General features: G+C 42.2%; 1 pseudogene across 2 annotated transcripts; it reads left to right on the top strand.

The window, feature by feature from the left end:
- Positions 1–463: 463 nt before the first annotated feature.
- LOC311515680 (C-C chemokine receptor type 5 pseudogene) lies at positions 464–16,953 on the top strand (annotated as a pseudogene). 2 transcript variants are annotated; one of them, XR_014714660.1, is made up of 2 exons: positions 464–709; positions 15,869–16,953. The product of XR_014714660.1 is annotated as a C-C chemokine receptor type 5 pseudogene (transcript). The 2 variants fall into 2 exon arrangements; XR_014714661.1 differs by lacking the exon at positions 464–709 and adding an exon at positions 14,629–14,744.
- The last annotated feature ends 1,302 nt before the right edge of the window (positions 16,954–18,255 follow it).

Here is an 18,255-nt window from a genome sequence, read left to right as displayed (position 1 = left end):
AAAATCTGTGGCAGGAGTGGTCCAGAAAAACTGCACTGGAACTTGCAGTACAAACACTTGGTGTAAGCCCTGCTTTCATTATCATGTGCAATTCCATTGTAAATTATCAGTTGTAGTTATATAGGATAGAGCAGTGGTTTGCCTCCTTTTTGGTACTGAGACCCACCTTCCCCATTTAGCAAAATAGGAAGGGCAGGGTGGTCATGACCCTCTGACATCTGGCTGTGAACCCCAGGATAGCAAATCTCTGGTATTGAGCATTATCCCACTTTTTATATATATCATCCCACTCTGAAAGGGTTGTGACTGCAGGAGCTGTTAAATTCTCTAGCCTGTTTGAATTGCTCAATCTGATTTTCTTTGAATCAGTCATATGGGAGGAAGTAGAGCCAAGTAATTAAAGCACAGGACTGGCCTCTGGAGTGCTGAGTCCTATTACCACCTCTGTCACAGACTTGCTTGGTGACCTTGAGGAATTCACTTCATCTCTTTGTGCCCTGGTTTGTCTTACTCACTGTGCTACGGTAGAACCTCAGAGTTACGAACACCAGAGTTACGAGCTGACTGGTCAACCACGCACCTCATTTGGAACTGGAAGTACACAATCAAGCAGCAGCAGAGACAAAAAAGCAGCAAATAACACAGTACAGTTCTGTGTTAAACATAAACTACTAAAAAAGGGAAAGTTTAAAAAAAAAGATTTGACAAGGTAAGGAAACTGTTTCTGTACTTGTTGCATTTAAATTAAGATGATTAAAAGCACCATTTTTCTTCTGCATAGTAAAGTTTCAAAGCTGTATTAAGTCAATGTTCAGATGTAAATTTTTGAAAGAACAACTGTAACGTTTTGTTCAGAATTACGAACAACCTCCATTCCCGATGTGTTTGTAACTCTGAGGTTCCACTGTATTGTGAAGCTTAATTCATCAATGTTTGTACAATGCTTTCACGGGCACCTCTGCTACAGGGAAAAAAGTATTATACATGTGTTTTTCTGAATATGTTGAGAATATAGGACACGTTGATGCCAAAACAATGCATTTTTGGAAGGTCGGTTACAGCTAGCATCTTGTCTGTGTGTGGAATAAATATTGTGTGGTCTTGCTATACTGATAGTTAATGTTCCACTTTTTTAAATGGGAAGCTACAATGTAAGGACAAACATGATCTTTTGATTGTGAACCTTTAAATCAACTATTTGTATTTAGCAGCAAAAAAAGGCTCAGGAACTTGCAATTTTTGCAAGAATGTCATTTTGCTCTTAGTGAGGAATATAAAGCATCTGGGTCTTGGAAGTCCCCAGAGAGCAAAGCCAGGTTTCATCCAGGTAGGGCCAAACCTATCATTTTCCTGACAAATCTTTAGGGATATGGAACCATACTGGCAAGAGGTAAGTGATTTGAGAGCAGATGCAGCTGGGTCTCAGTGTTCAGGGCTCAGCTGTCATGTATAGGAAGGAAGAGGCCAGTATTATCCAAAGGAAGATTGACCTCTAGAAAAGACTGTGTTGTGTTTATTAAATTCTAGGAAGGGGAAGACTTGCCTTTGGGCTTGGATTATACCTTAGAAAATGGAGTAATAATTTCTGAACAGAATGTAGTTCACACTTACTCCATTTCCTTGGGTTTTATTGGCATTATACTCAACTTAAAAGCATTCTGTCTGTAACACTATAACTTTTGAGCTCCACATCTGATCACTTGCAAAATTTCAGGGAATGTTCTAGGCATCAATGGTCAGAGCTCTCTGTTGGTTTTTGGGAAAATCAGAAAACTGAAAGGGCTGGGGGGGGGAATGAGGGACACATGGAACCCCTGCTGTTTAGCAGATCCATGGCTTCAAGCACTTCTGCAACTGGCTGTAGACCAAACAACTGGTTGGTGGACACCCATTAACACTTTCTGAATAAAACAATATCTCATCTCTACTTGTCCTCTCACAGACAAAAAGAAGACAAATAATGGAGTGGAGGGAGAGGGAAATAGGGGAGTGCACATAGTCCCTGGTATGGGAGGGGAAGGAGTCCCATAATCCCCTAGCATTGGCTTTAAGGATGAGAATGGGGGCAGACAGGGCCTGTAGCATGGGAGTGAAGGGGGTATTTGAAAAAGGGAAGATTGGGGGCACAGAACCCCTGATGGGGGGATTGAAGGACCTTGTCTGTGGGAAGGTGGCATGGCACACAGAACCCCTGGTGGGTGGGAAGGTGTGAAAGAGAGGGAAGGGAGAAGGGGGGCACATAGAACCCTTGGCAGAGGGAAATTTGGGGAGCTGTAGGGAGTCCTGGAAATAGAGGGGGATGGGCAGGGCCAGCTTTAGGGGTAGATGGTCAAGGCAGCCATCCTGGGCACCAACATTTGGAGGTGCCAAATAAACAAGATTTGTATGACTGCATGTGTGCCTTGTGTAGAGGCACTGAAAACATTTATCTCCCTGAGCAACAAAACACTTACAGTCAGCCCTGGGGATGGGAGGGTGGCACACGAGGAATTTCAGGGTGGTGAATGGAGTGATGTGTGGAGCCCTTAGTGGGTGAACATGCTTGGCCTACATAAGATACAAAGTGTGTGACTTAGTTGATAACTCAAATAGAGCAAGAGAAGGGTGAACCCTTGCTTTCTCTCCAAGGTTGGCTGGCACAACTGGCAGGCTCTTCAGGAGAGGTACAGTTTTGGAGTAGCAGTACGAGCTGCAGGTCGGGATTAATGGGCAGTGGCAGAGCTGTAAGGGAACCCAGGAGTAGAACAGCAGGACATGCTGCAGGTCAGGACTGAGGTACTAGGGGTTTCCCTGCGGAGAGTCTCAGTGTTCCTTCTGCCCAGAGAGTTACTCCGTTAAATCCAGGGCAGAGATATTGAGCCATGCCTGCTGGGAGGAACCAATCAGCAACTCCCTTCCAATGCCTGCGAAGAGGGTGGCTCAGTATTTGATTTCATTTAGATTTGGGGCTTACACAAACTGCATCTGAAACTGCATCTGTGCAAAGCTCTAGCTACCCTTGACAGACTTAATCACAATAACGATTAAGAGTTGCTAAAGGTAAATTCTTCCCCCACCACTAGACCTCATCCAAATCACCAGTCATGTGAACATTGCAGCTTAAATCAAAGAACACCATAGCCTGTTAAAGGGGGGGGCCTCCACTTTTTTTACCTGTTTATCCATTGGCAAGGGAAAGCCTTGTATTTGGACCCTGAAAAGGGAAGGAAAACTTGGGTGTGTGTTTTTGTTCTGTGAGCTAGCACTGCTGATGAGGGAAACTCCACCCTCTGATATGGCTCGTTCTCTTGTAGTTTTGCAGCATTCACTCTCACTGACTCCTGTGAGGAGGTTTTGAACAAACCACCTTTGGAGATTTAAATCAACTTAGTTTCAAACGTAGCATGCTCCTTGAGCAATGAGCTGTGATGACATAACTGAGTCAGTCAGAGCTGCAATTCTGAGCCCCTCTTGCTTCTCCAAATGAACAACTTGGGAAATATCTGCTAGTCATACAGCACCATACCATGCTATACCAAACAGACAGCACAAGTGTTAATTTTTCTATATTTAACAGTGTTTTACAAAAATAGAAAGAGAAAAACCATGATCTTCTTGCTGTCCATTGTTTAGGTCTTCACACACAACAGCACAAGATGTGCAGTAACCAAACTCAACATTGATGTACAAAACCTAGTTTTAAAAGTTTACAGCCATTTTAGCATTCACTCACTAAGAATTCATCAGCTTAAAGAGTTTTGTGAATTTGCTGGGGTAGAACACAGTAAAATTCTATGTCATGTAGTCACACGTTGGCTGTCACTTGTACTTGCTATTAACTCAGTAGCAATGTGTTGGAAAGAGCTTACAAGTCACTTTCTATCTTTGGAGACAGATGAATGTCCTAGAGTAATATGGGATAGTTTTGGAATGAAATTGCTGAACTGTACTGTTTCTTCTTGAGCCGTGCTCTAAAAATATTCACAGACACTACTAAAGCTCTGAAGTCAAACTCATTCACAGTAACGTCATTGTTCAAATTGATATCTAGTGTAGACAAGAAACTAGAATGCAGAATAAATGAAAACATTTGTGTTATGTTGTGACTTTCAAACTAAAGAAACTCAGTGAAAGTGAATGAAGGAAGTGAGAAACAGGGGTTCTGCTTTTTTTTATCAGCTAGCTCAAAATTATTTACAAAACAGATATAACCTCAGTGAAAACAATGTGCACAAGAAACTGTCTTATTGGCAAAAGTGTTCCGTTGAAAAATTTACTGAAGCTGAAGCATGCAAAACTGATAAAGTTACTGACATGGATGAGTTATGTGAAGAATTTTGTACAATCTAAAGTCATTTTGTCTCCTGAGTTTCTAGACTGCACAAGTACTGAAGAGAAATACTTTGATTTTCAAGATGACAAACCCAACTGGAAGCAGAAACTTCAAGAATTTGAGAAAAAAACCCTAGGTTCTTACATACTTTCTATTTCATGTAGCGAAGAAGATGCTGAAAGAGTATTTTTGTTAATGAATTCCACATGACAAGATGACAAATCAATTGGAAGTAGACACAGTGAAAGCCAAACTACAGAGTTGTAGCTTCTGAAACTTTTGAAAATGCTGAGTGCAAGGATGTTTCCAGGCCTTGAAGGGGTAAGAGCTGGTGACAGCACCCCTTCTCTAAGGGTATGTCTACACTATGAAATTAGGTCAAATTTATAGAAGTTGATTTTTTTAGGAAGTGATTTTATGCAGTCGATTGTGTGTGTCCCCACTAAGCGCATTAGATCGGTGGAGTGCGTCCACAGTACCGAGGCAAGCGTCGACTTTTGGAGTGTTGCACTGTGCGTAGCGATCCCACAGTTCCCACACTCTCTGCTGCCCATTGGAATTCTGGGTTAAGCTCCCAACGCATGATGGGGCAAAAACATAGTTGCGGGTTGTTTTGGGTATATGTCGTCAGTCGCCCCTCCCTCCGTGAAAGCAATGGCAGACAATCATTTTGCGCCTTTTTTCCGTGCGGCCGCCATACTGCTTTTAGCAGATGGTGCAGTAGGACTGCTAACCATCGTCATTGAACCACTGCTTCCGCTGCCACTCTGCTCTCCTGCTGTCATGAATCCACCTCTCAGGTCCTCTTGTCATTCTCTATAAATATCTATTCTCATGGCATCCGTTGTCAGCCACCGCTTCCGCTGCAACTCTGCTCTCCTGCAGATGCATACTACAGCAAGTATGGAGCCCACTCAGATCACCACGGCAGTTATGAGCATTGTAAACACCTCATTCATTATCCTGCAGTATGTGCAGAACCAGAACCTGCAAAAGCAGGTGAGGAGGCGACAGCAGCATAGTGACGAGAGTGATGAGGACATGGACACAGACTTCTCTCAAAGTACGGGCCCCGGCAATTTGGACATCCTGGTGGCAATGGGGCAGGCTCATGCCATGGAATGCCAATTCTGGGCTCAGCAAACAAGCACAGACTGGTGGGACCCCATAGTGTTGCAGGTCTGGGACAATTCCCAGTGGCTGCAAAACTTTCGCATGCGTAAGGGCACTTTCATGGAACTTTGTGACTTGCTTTCCCCTGCCCTGAAGTGCAGGAATACCAAGATAAGAGCAGCCCTCACAGTTCACAAGCGAGTGGCGATAGCTCTCTGGAAGCTTGCAATGCCAGACAGCTACCGGTCAGTCGGGAATCAATTTAGAGCGGGCAAATCTACTGTGGGGGCTGCTGTGATCCAAGTAGCCAACGCAATCACTGAGGTGCTGCTATCAAGGGTAGTGACTCTGGGAAATGTGCAGGTCATAGAGGATGGGTTTGCTGCAATGGGGTTCCCTAACTGTGGTGGGGCAATAGACTGAACGCATATCCCTATCTTGGGACTGGACCACCTTGGCAGCCAGTACATAAACCGAAAGGGGTACTTTTCAATGGTGCTGCAAGCACTGGTGGATCACAAGGGACGTTTCACCAACATCAACGTGGGATGGCTGGGGAAGGTACATGATGCTCGCATCTTCAGGAACTCTGGTCTGTTTGAACAGCTACAGGAAGGGACTTACTTTCCAGACCAGAAAATAACCGTTGGGGATGTTGGAATGCCTATAGTTATCCTTGGGGACCCAGCCTACCCCTTAATGCCATGGCTCATGAAGCCATACTCAGGCAGCCTGGACAGTAGTCAGGAGCTGTTCAACTACAGGCTGAGCAAGTGCAGAATGGTGGTAGAATGTGCATTTGGACGTTTAAAAGCACGCTGGTGCAGTTTACTGACTCGGTTAGACCTCAGTGAAACCAATATTCCCATTATTATTACTGCTTGCTGTGCGCTCCACAATATCTGTGAGAGTAAGGGGGAGACATTTATGGCAAGGTGGGAGGTTGAGGCAAATCACCTGGCTGCTGATTACGCACAGCCAGACACCAGGGTGGTTAGAAGAGCACAGCAGGGCATGCTGCACATCAGAGAAGCTTTGAAAACCAGTTTCATGACTGGCCAGGCTACAGTGTGACAGTTCTGTTTGTTTCTCCTTGATGAAAACCTGCCCCCTTGGTTCACTCTACTTCCTTGTAAGCCAACCGCCCTCCCCTCCTGCCTTTGATCACCGCTTGCAGAGGCAATAAAGTCATTGTTGTTTCAAATTCATGCATTCTTTATTAATTTCTCACACAAATAGGGGGATAACTGCCAAGGTAGCCCAGAAGGGGTGGGGGAGGAGGGATGCACTGTGTGGGGTAGTAGAGGAGGAGAGAAGGGAAGGATAAGGCCACACTGCACTTCAAAACTTCTTGAATGCCAGGGGGTGGAGTGGTTCGGTGCCTGGAGGGCCCCCCCCCACATTCTTGGGTGTCTGGGTGAGGAGGATATGGAACTTGGGGAGGAGGGCAGTTGGTTACACAGGGGCTGCAGTGGCGGTCTGTGCTCCTGCTGCCTTTCCTGCAGGTCAACCATATGCCGGAGCATATCCGTTTGATCCTCCAGTAGCCTCAGCATTGCATCCTGCCTCCTCTCATCATGCTGCCACCACCTCTCCTGTTGCTCCCGCCACCTCTCCTCACATGCGTCCCTCCTGTCCTTGCATTCATTTTGTGCTTTCCTGGACTCTGACATTGCTTGCCTCCACACATTCTGCTTAGCTCTTTCAGTGCGGGAGGACTTCATGAGCTCAGAGAACATTTAATCACAAGTGCATTTTTTTCACCTTCTTATCTGTGCTAGCCTCTGGGATGGAGATGATGGGGGAGCATTGAAACATTTGAAGCTATGGGAGGAAAAAAAGGGAGAGTAGTATTTAAAAAGACACATTTTAGAGAACAATGGGTAGACTCTTTCACGGTGAACCAAGCTGTTAACATTACATAGCACATATGCTTTCGGTACAAGGTCCCTCCCAGCACCAATTCTCTGGGATGATCGCTTCACCCCTCCCCCCACCACATGGCTAACAGTGGGCATGATTTCTTTTCAGCCACAGGCAAACAGCCCAGCAGGAATGGCCATCTCTGATTGTCCCCTTAATAAAATGTCCCTATTTCAACCAGGTGACCATGAATGATATCACTTTCCTGAGGATAACACAGAGAGATAAAGAATGGATGTTGCTTGAATGCCAGCAAACACTGGGACCATATGCTGCCATGCTTTGTTATGCAATGATTCCAGACTATGTGCTACTGGCCTGGCGTAGTAAAGTGTCCTACCATGGAAGATAGAATAAGGCTGTCTTCCCCAGAAACCTTTTGCAAAGGCTTTGGGAGTACATCCAGGAGAGCTTCACTGAGATGTCCCTGGAGGATTTCCGCTCCATCCCCAGACACGTTAACAGACTTTTTCAGTAGCTGTACTGGCCACAAATGCATCCCAAGTCTTCAGGGCAAATTAATCATTAAACATGCTTGCTTTTAAACCATGTGTTATATTTACAAAGGTACACTCACCAGAGGTACCGTCTCTGCCTTCAAGGTCTGGGAGCCCACCTTGGGAGCGCTGGGAGGGTATTGGCTCCAGGGTGATAAACAGTTCCTGGCTGTTGGGAAGAACAGTTTCATCCTCCTCCTCATCATCATCTTCCTCTTCCCCAAAATCCTCATCCCCGTTGCGTGCGACTCTCCCCTTGCAGGAGTCCATGTACAGGGGTGGGGTAGTGGTAGGGGCACCACCTAGAATGGCATGCAGCTCATCATAGAAGTGGCATGTCTGGGGGTCTGACCCGGAGCAGCTGTTTGCCTCTTTGGATTTTTGGTAGGCTTGCCTGAGCTCCTTAAGTTTCACATGGCACTGCTGCGGGTACCTGTTATAGCCTCTGTCCTTCATGCCCTTGGAGATTTTTTCAAATATTTTGGCATTTCATCTTTTGGAACAGAGTTCTGATTGCACAGATTCGTCTCCCCATACAGCGATCAGATCCAATACCTCCCGTTTGGTCCATGCTGGAACTCTTTTGCGATTCTGGGACTGCATGGTCACCTGTGCTGATGAGCTCTGCATGGTCACCTCTGCTGATGACCTCGCCACGCTGGCCAAACAGGAAATGAAATTCAAAAGTTCCCAGTGCTTTTCCTGTGTACCTGGCTAGTGCATCTGAGTTGAAAGTGCTGTCCAAAGCGGTCACAATGGAGCACTCTGGGATAGCTCCCCAAGGCCAATACTGTTGAATTGCATCCACACTACCCCAAATTCGACCTGGCGATGTCAATTTCGGTGCTAATCCCCTCATCGGGGAGGAGTACAGAAATCGATTTTAAGAGCCCTTTAAGTTGACAAAAATGGCTTCGTCGTGTGGACAGGTGCAGGGTTAAATCGATCTAATGCTGCTAAATTCGACCTAAACTCATAGTGTAGACCAGGGCTAAAGTCTGAAGCTTTAATTAAATTGAATTCTAAACCATCTAGCTACCCACCATGTGCACAGACAGGCCAGAAACTGCAACAATACCCAGCAAAACTGGCCTGTATGTATGGAAGGTCTGTGGGAAGAGGAACAACAACAACATAATCCACACTTTACTCCCACAGCAAAAAGTACCCTGCAAGCTTCCCCAGTTTCAGCAGGTGGGTGGAGAGCAGGAGGGGAAGAAGCCAAGAAGATAGCTGTCCTCTGTAGAACCATCCCCCAAAAAGCCTATGGGAACCTACTGTGCGAAATGTGGGTTTCTTTGGGGATCATTCTGCAGGCAGCATTTCCTAAAGATACCTAAAATATCCCTGGGTTACTGTTAAGTGAGAAGCAGACAGACCTCTTTTCAAGAGCTGAACACTCTTCTGCTCTGAATATACACAAGCAGAAATAATTATTAGACTCAATTTCTTAAAAAATACATGCAAATAGTGATTTCCTTTGCAAATTGTATAGAAGATCCTACTCCTTGGAATCATTCTTAACTAGGAATCTCTGTGTGGATGAGAGGAATGAATTTCCTGCTGGTCTTTTAGAGAATACATTTCTAGTTTTATACTAATTGCAAAAAGTTGATACTTTATCGCAGAGGTTTTCAACCTTTTTTCATTTGCGGACCCCTAAAAATTTCAAATGGAGGAAAATCTTAGACATAGTCTGCGGACCACAGGTTGAAAACCACTGCTTTATTGCATGTGCTTGTCTACTCACCCACACTTGATTTGCCCATAAGATAGAAGCAGTTGTGATTTAGCCTTGGAGATAGTGTTTGAGAGAAAAGGGAAACAAAAATGATTAGGGGTATGGAACGGCTTCCGTATGAGGAGAGATTAATAAGACTGGAACTTTTCAGCTTGGAAAAGAGATGACTAAGAGGGGATATGATTGAGGTCTATAAAATCTTAAGTGGTGTGGAAAAATTAAATAAGGAAGTGTTATTTACTCCTTCTCATAACACAAGAACCAGGGGTCACCAAATGAAATTAATAGGCAGCAGGTTTAAAACAAACAAAAGGAAGTATTTCTTCACACAATGTATAGTCAACCTGTGGAACTCTTTGCCAGAGGATGTTGTGAAGGCCAAGACTACAACAGGGTTCAAAAAAGAACTAGACAAATTCATGGAGGTTAGCTCCATCAATGGCTATTAGCCAGGATGGGCAAGGGTGGTGTCCCTAGGGTCTGTTTTCCAGAAGCTGGGAATGAGCGACAGGGAATGGATCACTTGATGATTACTGGTTCTGTTCATTCCCCCGGGGCACCTGGCATTGGCCACTGTCAGAAGACAGAATACTGGGCTAGATGGACCTTTGGTCTGACCCAGTATGGCCGTTCTTATGTTCTTATGAGAAGGATCTTGTTACTAGAGCTCTGCTTTTGTCAAAATTTCCTCAGAAAACTTACCCTCTGAATCTCCACCATATGAAGGTTACATAATCCAGAGAAGGGGAACTGTCACCCACACGTTCTCACAACAGAGCTATCTCTAAACACAAAACGTCCCTCAGAGATGGACATTATCATCCCTACTAAACAGGGTCTTCACATAGTGAAATTTTCCACCCAGATTTTAAGATTGGTGTTGGGGGATGGAACTTTCTACCAAGTATTTGATCTTTCCCCCTTCTCCTTCACTTCTCAATGGTTTATCTCTTTTCATGGCTGGCAGGCTCTGGTTATCCTGCATGCCTCAGTACAGTCTCTTTTGTAGACAACTTTAAAGTAAGAGTGACTGTACACAAAGTACAATAAAATGCTGAGACAGACAAAATTGGATTCTGAATTAGCGAACACTTCTACTAAATTTTGATACAAGATGGATGAGGTAATATATTTTATTGGACCAACTTCTGTTGGTGAGACAGACAAGCTTTTGAGCTAACCCAAAGCTCTTCTTCAGGTCTGTCACTCTAATATCCTGGACTAACTTAGCTACAAGAACACTGCATACAACAAATTTTGACACCAGCAGTCTAAAAGCAGAACATTTCATATGTCAGTTTTTGTTGGTTTGTTTGCTGTTAGATTTTTGTGCTATGTGGGATATTACAGTAGGTCATAAGAGAAAAGCTACATGAGACTGCCATCTATTAGCCTCTTCACATATTGAGAAGAAGAGAGTCTGATTCTGCTGCAATTGTGGGAAAACAGTTATGGATTATGGTAGAGTTTAGCACAAAAAGCTACAAGAGAAGTATCCCCTCTTCATTTAGAGGAAGTATATAGTTCACTGAAGTTAATGGACAGGCTCCTATTGACTTCACTAGGCTCCGGCTCAGAACCTTAAGTCTCTTAATGTGCCATTCAGTGCTCTGGATCACGCAATCCTGCATTTCTACTTGGAAGCAGTAGAAGCCCCTCAGCTACAAAGGTGGGGTCTCAAAACTTATTCACACCTGTTATCTCAGTCTGGTGAATGTTTGCAGATTCATCCAACCCTTTGAAACTCATCAGCCATCCATGAATGCAGATTGAGGAGTGAGACATTTGAGGTGATTGTCCCGCATTCTCATTATCACTGCAGCTGGTTGTGGGGAAAACCAAAGGGGCAAAGGAATTCTTTTAAAAAAAAATAGATAGATAAGAAAATGTTGGAGCATACTAATTTGGGGGGTAGGGGCATGCCATAACTTTTGACCACTGAGCAGTGTTTGGCACAAATATTTGAAAAGCACCTACTACTAGTGAATCCCTTCCTCAGACAACCTTCAAAATTTACCCTTTTCCCTTGACAGCAAATTCAGATATAGGGGACCCTGAAAACTCCTATTAGCAAGCTCAGGCACAGGGCACTCTGAAAACTCACCCTATTAGCAAATTTAGTCATAAAGGGCCCTCAAAAACCACTTAGCTGTGAGCACAGTTATGGAGCCCCTGGAAACTCATCTTATCAGCATGCTCAGGAACTAAGACTCATGAAAACTCAGATTTCTTATTCTTGAATGGTAGGCTAGCTCTGGATGAAGAAGCCTGAATGGGTCCATTGGACTTACATACAGAACAATCCTGGATTTCACATTATGAACATCAGTTGTAAAGCATCATGAGAATAGGAACCACTGGAGCATCTGAAATGAAATGACATATTGAGAACAAAAGCATGTTCACAATGTTCTTCTGATTATATCTTACAGGCAGTTCTGCCACAGAGTTCTTATGGGACTCTTAACAAGTGACATAAACCAAACTTTTCACAAGAGGTCACTAATTGTGTGTTCCTTTTTTTCTGGGTACCCAGTTTGAGACCCTAGGGTCTGATCTGTAGAAGTGCTAAGCACTCACAACTTCAACTGAAGTCAATGGGAACTGTGCTTTGAAGTGTTACATAAAGCTAGATGGTCTGAAAAATCAACCCTAAAGATCTCAAATTCGGCACACAAAATTAGTGGACATTTTTTATCTTAATCTTTTTATGTCTCAGTTCCTCCTCTGTAAAATGAGGATAATATCCTTTACCTCAAAGGGCTGTTTTGAAGATAAACTTACTGATGTTTACAAGGCACTCAGATTGTCAAGTGATGAGCACCATAAAAAGTCTTAGGAAATTATTAATTATGTATTCACTGCAGGGCTTGGATGGTGCACAATAAATAAAACATGGAGCCACATATTAAATGATAAGTATATTATAGTTTCTTAAGTAGATACCAGTAAGCATTTTATCTTTATTTTTCTTGTAACCATTTCTGAGTTTTATGCCTTATTACTTGTACTCACTTAAAATCTCTCTCTTTGTAGTTCATACATTTGTTTTACTGTTTTATCTAATCCAATGTGTTTAAATTGACATGTCTGGATAACTATTTAAGGTAATAAATTGGGATATTATTCCCTTAGAGGAATAATTGGCTCAATATAGTTGTACTGGAGAGCACTGGGCAGTATAGGACATACATTTCTGGGGGGAAATCTGGGACTGGGAGTGTTTTGGGGCCAGCCTGGGGTAATCTTTAAAGCTGGTAAGATCCAAGGTGTGGCTGACTGGCTGCAGCAGAAACAGACATACCTCTGAGTGACTTACATGCTGGTGGCTGTTTGTGAGCAGTCCAGTTTCAGTGGCTACAGTAGCAAGGTATTGAAAAGGGCATCCCAGGTTGCAGGCAGGAGTGAGGTGACACAGCTACTCATTAGTCTGGATTGTGTCCCAGTATGTCACAAACCTACCTTAGGGCTCTGAGTGCATTAACAAACAGGCAACCTTCATTCTGGCATTTCCTGACTTTACAGTGCAAGACTTTGCAGCCTTAATGTTCTTTTAATGTGGGATTTATCTGCAAGTAATATATTTTTGGTTAAACAGGCCAAGCAAACCAGAGGCTGTACAATATTTAACCATCAGCGAGAGAGGGACATGAATTAAGCACTGAATGAAGAGTTCCTCTTGATGCACGCAGATGGTGCCATAATGTCACTGGGGAACTGGGCAGCAAAGCACCTCCTGAAACACTGTACAGTCACAAAGCTGAATCCCAACTTAGCCAGGAAAAACACAACAAAAGATCTGTGCAGTATCACCTATCACCACCAAGAGTTTTGTGTGCTTTGCTCCTCCACTGAAACTGTCATTGCAGAGGAGGTGGCAAACATCACACCCAAAACGTCTGTCCTTTTACAAATATATTACAGTTGTTCAAAACGCTACAGTTTCCAAGAGTGCTGCTATAAGGCAAGAATGTGTGTAGCCTTTGCTCAACCATGAAAGACTCCTCAGTATTTGCACCCTTTTAATTTGTTTTCTGTAAACATTGGTGTGAGTTATTTGGTTTGCAAGAATGTTCGCAGAAACTCGTGCAGATGCATCCACACCACGGTACACACTGGAAAGGAATTAGTCAAACCCTCCTGTTTATAAAAGTTGCAATCATCTGAGCAAGGAGAGGAAACAATATCATGTGATTTAGGTGATCAATTGCACAGTACAAATACTTAATTATAAATAATGAATCTTCAAAGCTATACTCATAGTGAATAATTCATGAGAAATCCATAGGCTGAAATATTTTGTATAAAACCTTTGAAAATTTTCAATAACAAGCATATTTAAATAGCAAAACTTGTTCACAGATAATTTGCAAACAGCTGCTAATAGCTCCCCTAGCTCTGGTGTTACTGATGGAAAAGATCTATTAAATCATTAACTCCAACCAACTTTCACACCCCAGAGAACAGACATTTCTGATACTGAAGAAATAACATGTTAGAGTTCAGGCAAAAGGCCATTGCAATAAGAGGAAATAAAATCTTGAATCAACTGGATCATTTTAATCTAGTCAGCAGAATCCAGTAATTAGAACAAGATTATCAATTCTAACTATGGATACATTCAAAATGGACATTGTAAGAGTATTTTTTTAAACAAAAGATTTAAAATACAAGAATATGGCACAGAAAATATTATGGTTTCTAAATAATTAGATGGGTTTCAGAGTAACAGCCGTGTTAGTCTGTATTTGCAAAAAGAAAAGGAGGACTTGTGGCACCTTAGAGACCAACCAATTTATTTGAGCATAAGCTTTCGTGAGCTACAGCCCACTTCACGAAAGCTTATGCTCAAATAAATTGGTTAGTCTCTAAGGTGCCACAAGTACTCCTTTAAATAATTAGATGTCATCCAGGGAGGAGTTTGAGTATCAATTTACATATTGTGAATTCTCTTGCAGGTTAGCAGCCGATCACAACATGATGAATATTCCTTGGATGGTAGAGAACAGTGATCGGTTTTCATTAAAAGTCTACATATAAACATTTTTCATTGTTTCGATTTGATCTGAACTGCAAGAGAGGTGAAACTTGCCATTTCATCCCACAGCATAGGTTCTGGTTGTCCACTTTCCTTTTTCCACATTTTCCCAGTTAACAGGTAAATCAGCTGTTTGTTGTATACAAGGAGATTATCACAAAAACAAGAACAAAAAGAGAGCCTGATTCTCATTTACAGAAAGGCCACCTGACATTGCTCTGATGATGTAAAAGATCCTTAAAGTAAAAAATAGATTATATTTATACTCACTTTCTTCAAGGCTCCTTTGCATGACTATAGCAGTTTAAAGTGGCCTGGGTATAAATGAAAATAAGTCCTTAAAGACAAAGAGGAAGAATTTTCTTAACTAAAGAGTATAGGCCTTATTTTCATTTACACAAGGGCCCCTTTAATCCACTCTGGTACTATAAAGTGCCCTAAAATTAGGTATAAATGTACATTGATATTAAGGCCATTTTATATTGCCATAGTGGGATAAATGGACCCTGCCAGGCCCTTATTTTTTCCTGAACCAATGGAAACCGAACACGGAAGTACAGAGAAGTCTTTTATGTGAGAAATTTAAGAACTTGTTGAAAGAATAAGCATTAGAAGTAGACAAATAATTTTCAACAAATAATATTTTGCAAATTTTTGCCTGTGGAATGCTACTTAGATGTTCTGCACCCAGAGCCTACCAATGCGCACACACTCATGGCTTATTGCTTTGATGTGGGCTAGTGACATCTGAATGTGGTTCAGAAAGCTGAAAAATATTAACTGTTTTCTCTTCTTTTCTGTTGGTCTCTTTTTGGTTCATTCTAACACTTCTGAAAACCACTTACTCCCCCTTCCTAGCATCCCAGCTCTGAACTAGTTGCCTCTGCTATTAGTCGGTCAGCAATTAGTTTTCACCTGTGTTATGGTGCCACATGGTTTAATGAAGACAAACACTTCTCATACATAGTATAAGTGGGAAACAATATTTAGCAAGTTTAAAGAGTAAGTTAATTCTATATTATTTGTTAACGTGATCTGCAATTTTGTTTTTACATCTTAACATCAGCAGTTGTTATCCTGCCTGCTTAGAGCAAAGGGTATTCTGAAGTGAAAATCAACATGCACAGTACATTTTAATGGCTTGTATGAACATATGATTATACCATACAATGTATTTCATTCCTGTGTTTCACTGTGATTCTATACAGTACTCTGTAAATAATCATCCATTTCTTCATTCTTAGGCCAGGGCAAAATGAACACTTCTACTAGTGAACCGGAGATGGAGACACAGACAACAACGTATTACTATGAACAGGATGATGCCGCACCATGTTCAAATGACGTCAAACAATTTGCATCCCAGTTTCTGCCCCCGCTGTACTCCTTGGTGCTGATATTTGGCCTGGTGGGCAATGCACTAGTTGTCCTGATCCTGATAAAATACAAGAGGCTGAGAAGCATGACTGACATCTATCTGCTGAATCTGGCAATTTCCGATTTGCTTTTTATTCTTTCCCTGCCATTTTGGGCTTACTACGCAGGACACGAGTGGGATTTTGGAAATGCAATGTGTAAAATTCTTTCAGGGGTCTATTATGCTGGCTTCTACAGTGGAATGTTTTTCATAATACTTTTGACAATAGATAGATATCTGGCCATTGTCCATGCAGTGTTTGCTTTAAAAGCTAGGACAGTTACCTATGGCATCCTCACAAGTGTTGTCGTTTGGGGTGTTGCAATATTAGCCTCTCTTCCAGGGTTAATATTTCATAGTGTTCAAAAGGAAGGTCCTCACTGGACTTGCAGCTCTCATTATCCATCAAATTATGAAAAAGAATGGAAGCAATTCCTGATTTTAAAGATGAACATCCTGGGACTTGTCATTCCATTTGTCATTATGATCTTCTGCTACATAGAAATTATAAAAATATTACTGAGACGTAGGAATGAGAAAAAACACAAGGCAGTCAGGCTTATTTTTATCCTAATGATTGTTTATTTTCTCTTCTGGGCACCATACAACATCATTGTTCTCCTGTTCACTTTTCAAGATTCATTTTCCCTAAATAACTGTAAGAGCAGCAGTCAGTTGGAGCTAGCAATCCAAGTGACAGAAGCGATTGCAATGTTCCACTGTTGTGTCAACCCCCTGATCTATGCCTTCGCTGGTGAAAAATTTCGGAAATATCTTTATACCTTTTTCCAAAAAGACATTGCAATCTACCTCTGCAAACCATGTCCAGCTCTTCATGGTGATAAATTAGAACGGGTTAGCTCCACATACACCCCATCCACTGCAGAGCATGATATCTCCATTGGTTTGTAAAGTGCATTAGAAATGTAGCCAGTAAAAGTTTCATCCTCCTTTTAACTTAAAATGTTTTGGAATGAATCAGTTTTTTTATGGTGTTTGCCCTTAAGAACTGTACAGTTACCAGTCCCAGTAGCTATTTTTTTTGTGGCATTGCAGCATTTTTCTGTGTGGCATTGTGGCATTTTCATTCTCTGTGCAGTGAATGCTACCGACTCCACAGAAATTCTAAATACTGATGTTCGATAAGCATCCACTTCAACATGGAATCCAATATAATAAGGGTTTGTTCTCTGGATGTTGGCCAATGAACAAAGTGTCAGTGCGATTTCCTCAGGAAATATAATTCAGAAGATGGTGCGAAGAGGGCAGAGAATGAGGTATGTCCTCTTTCAAGAACCAGTTCCTATATGCAAAGACCACAAGGAAAACTCTGGGAGGAAGGTAACTACAGGAGAGTGTCTTGGTTATTTACATGGGGTTGATGTGCCTTGTTTTACTTCGACCCTTTTCATTCATGGGAATTGATGACAAAAACAGCTTTACAACAAAATAAGAATAAAAGGATCTAAAATTACCAGGAATTTTAAAAGTTAGTGTTTTTTTTCATAATATAATCAACTACCTTTATGGCAGGGGGAGGTTAATGTACAGCTATGCTTCTACCCTATTTTTATCACAGGGCAGGAAGCCTTCTTAAATTGCCATGAAAAAGAGGGTTTGGATAAACAGGGGAATAAAAGATTGTGCACATTTCTGTTGAGGGATATGACCGACCTTCTGTTAACCAGAATTGCAGCAAACAGGTCTATTCTATTAACCAGTGACTATCTCTTTAAAATAATCCTTTCCCCTTGACTATTGCGTTACATTAAATTATTTAGAATTCAGTTTTATGCATGTAATTAAAACATTCAATTACTTATACCTTTAAGGGCTAACTTTCTTTAAAGGGGCTGTGACAGAGTGTGAATAATCTTAGGCTGACTCACCACTTAGTAAGCATCCTTACATGGGGCAAATTAGGGAAATAATTGGCTAAAGACTAAATGATTAACCAATTAACCAGGTGGCTCATCTCATCAGCTGAGGACAGCTAAAAGAGAGATAGGAAGAGAGGAGAGGGGTAGGCTGCAAGGGAAGACCTGAGAAGCCAAGAGTCTCAAAAAGGTAAGAAAGATCTCTTCTCCCCACACCACCCTAGGCCTAGGAGTGTAGGAGAGAGAGAGAGAGAGAGAGAGAGAGACCTGGAGCACAGGGCCTGGTGCAAGACCTGAGGCCTGAACCACAGTTACAAAGGCAGGCAATGATATGAGC

This window comes from Lepidochelys olivacea (genome assembly GCF_965140295.1).
Source record: "Lepidochelys olivacea isolate rLepOli2 genome assembly, chromosome: 2".
Taxonomy (NCBI): Eukaryota; Metazoa; Chordata; order Testudines; family Cheloniidae; genus Lepidochelys; species Lepidochelys olivacea.
The sequence above is the reverse complement of the archived record's forward strand: the minus strand, read 5'-3'. Positions and strand labels throughout refer to the sequence as shown.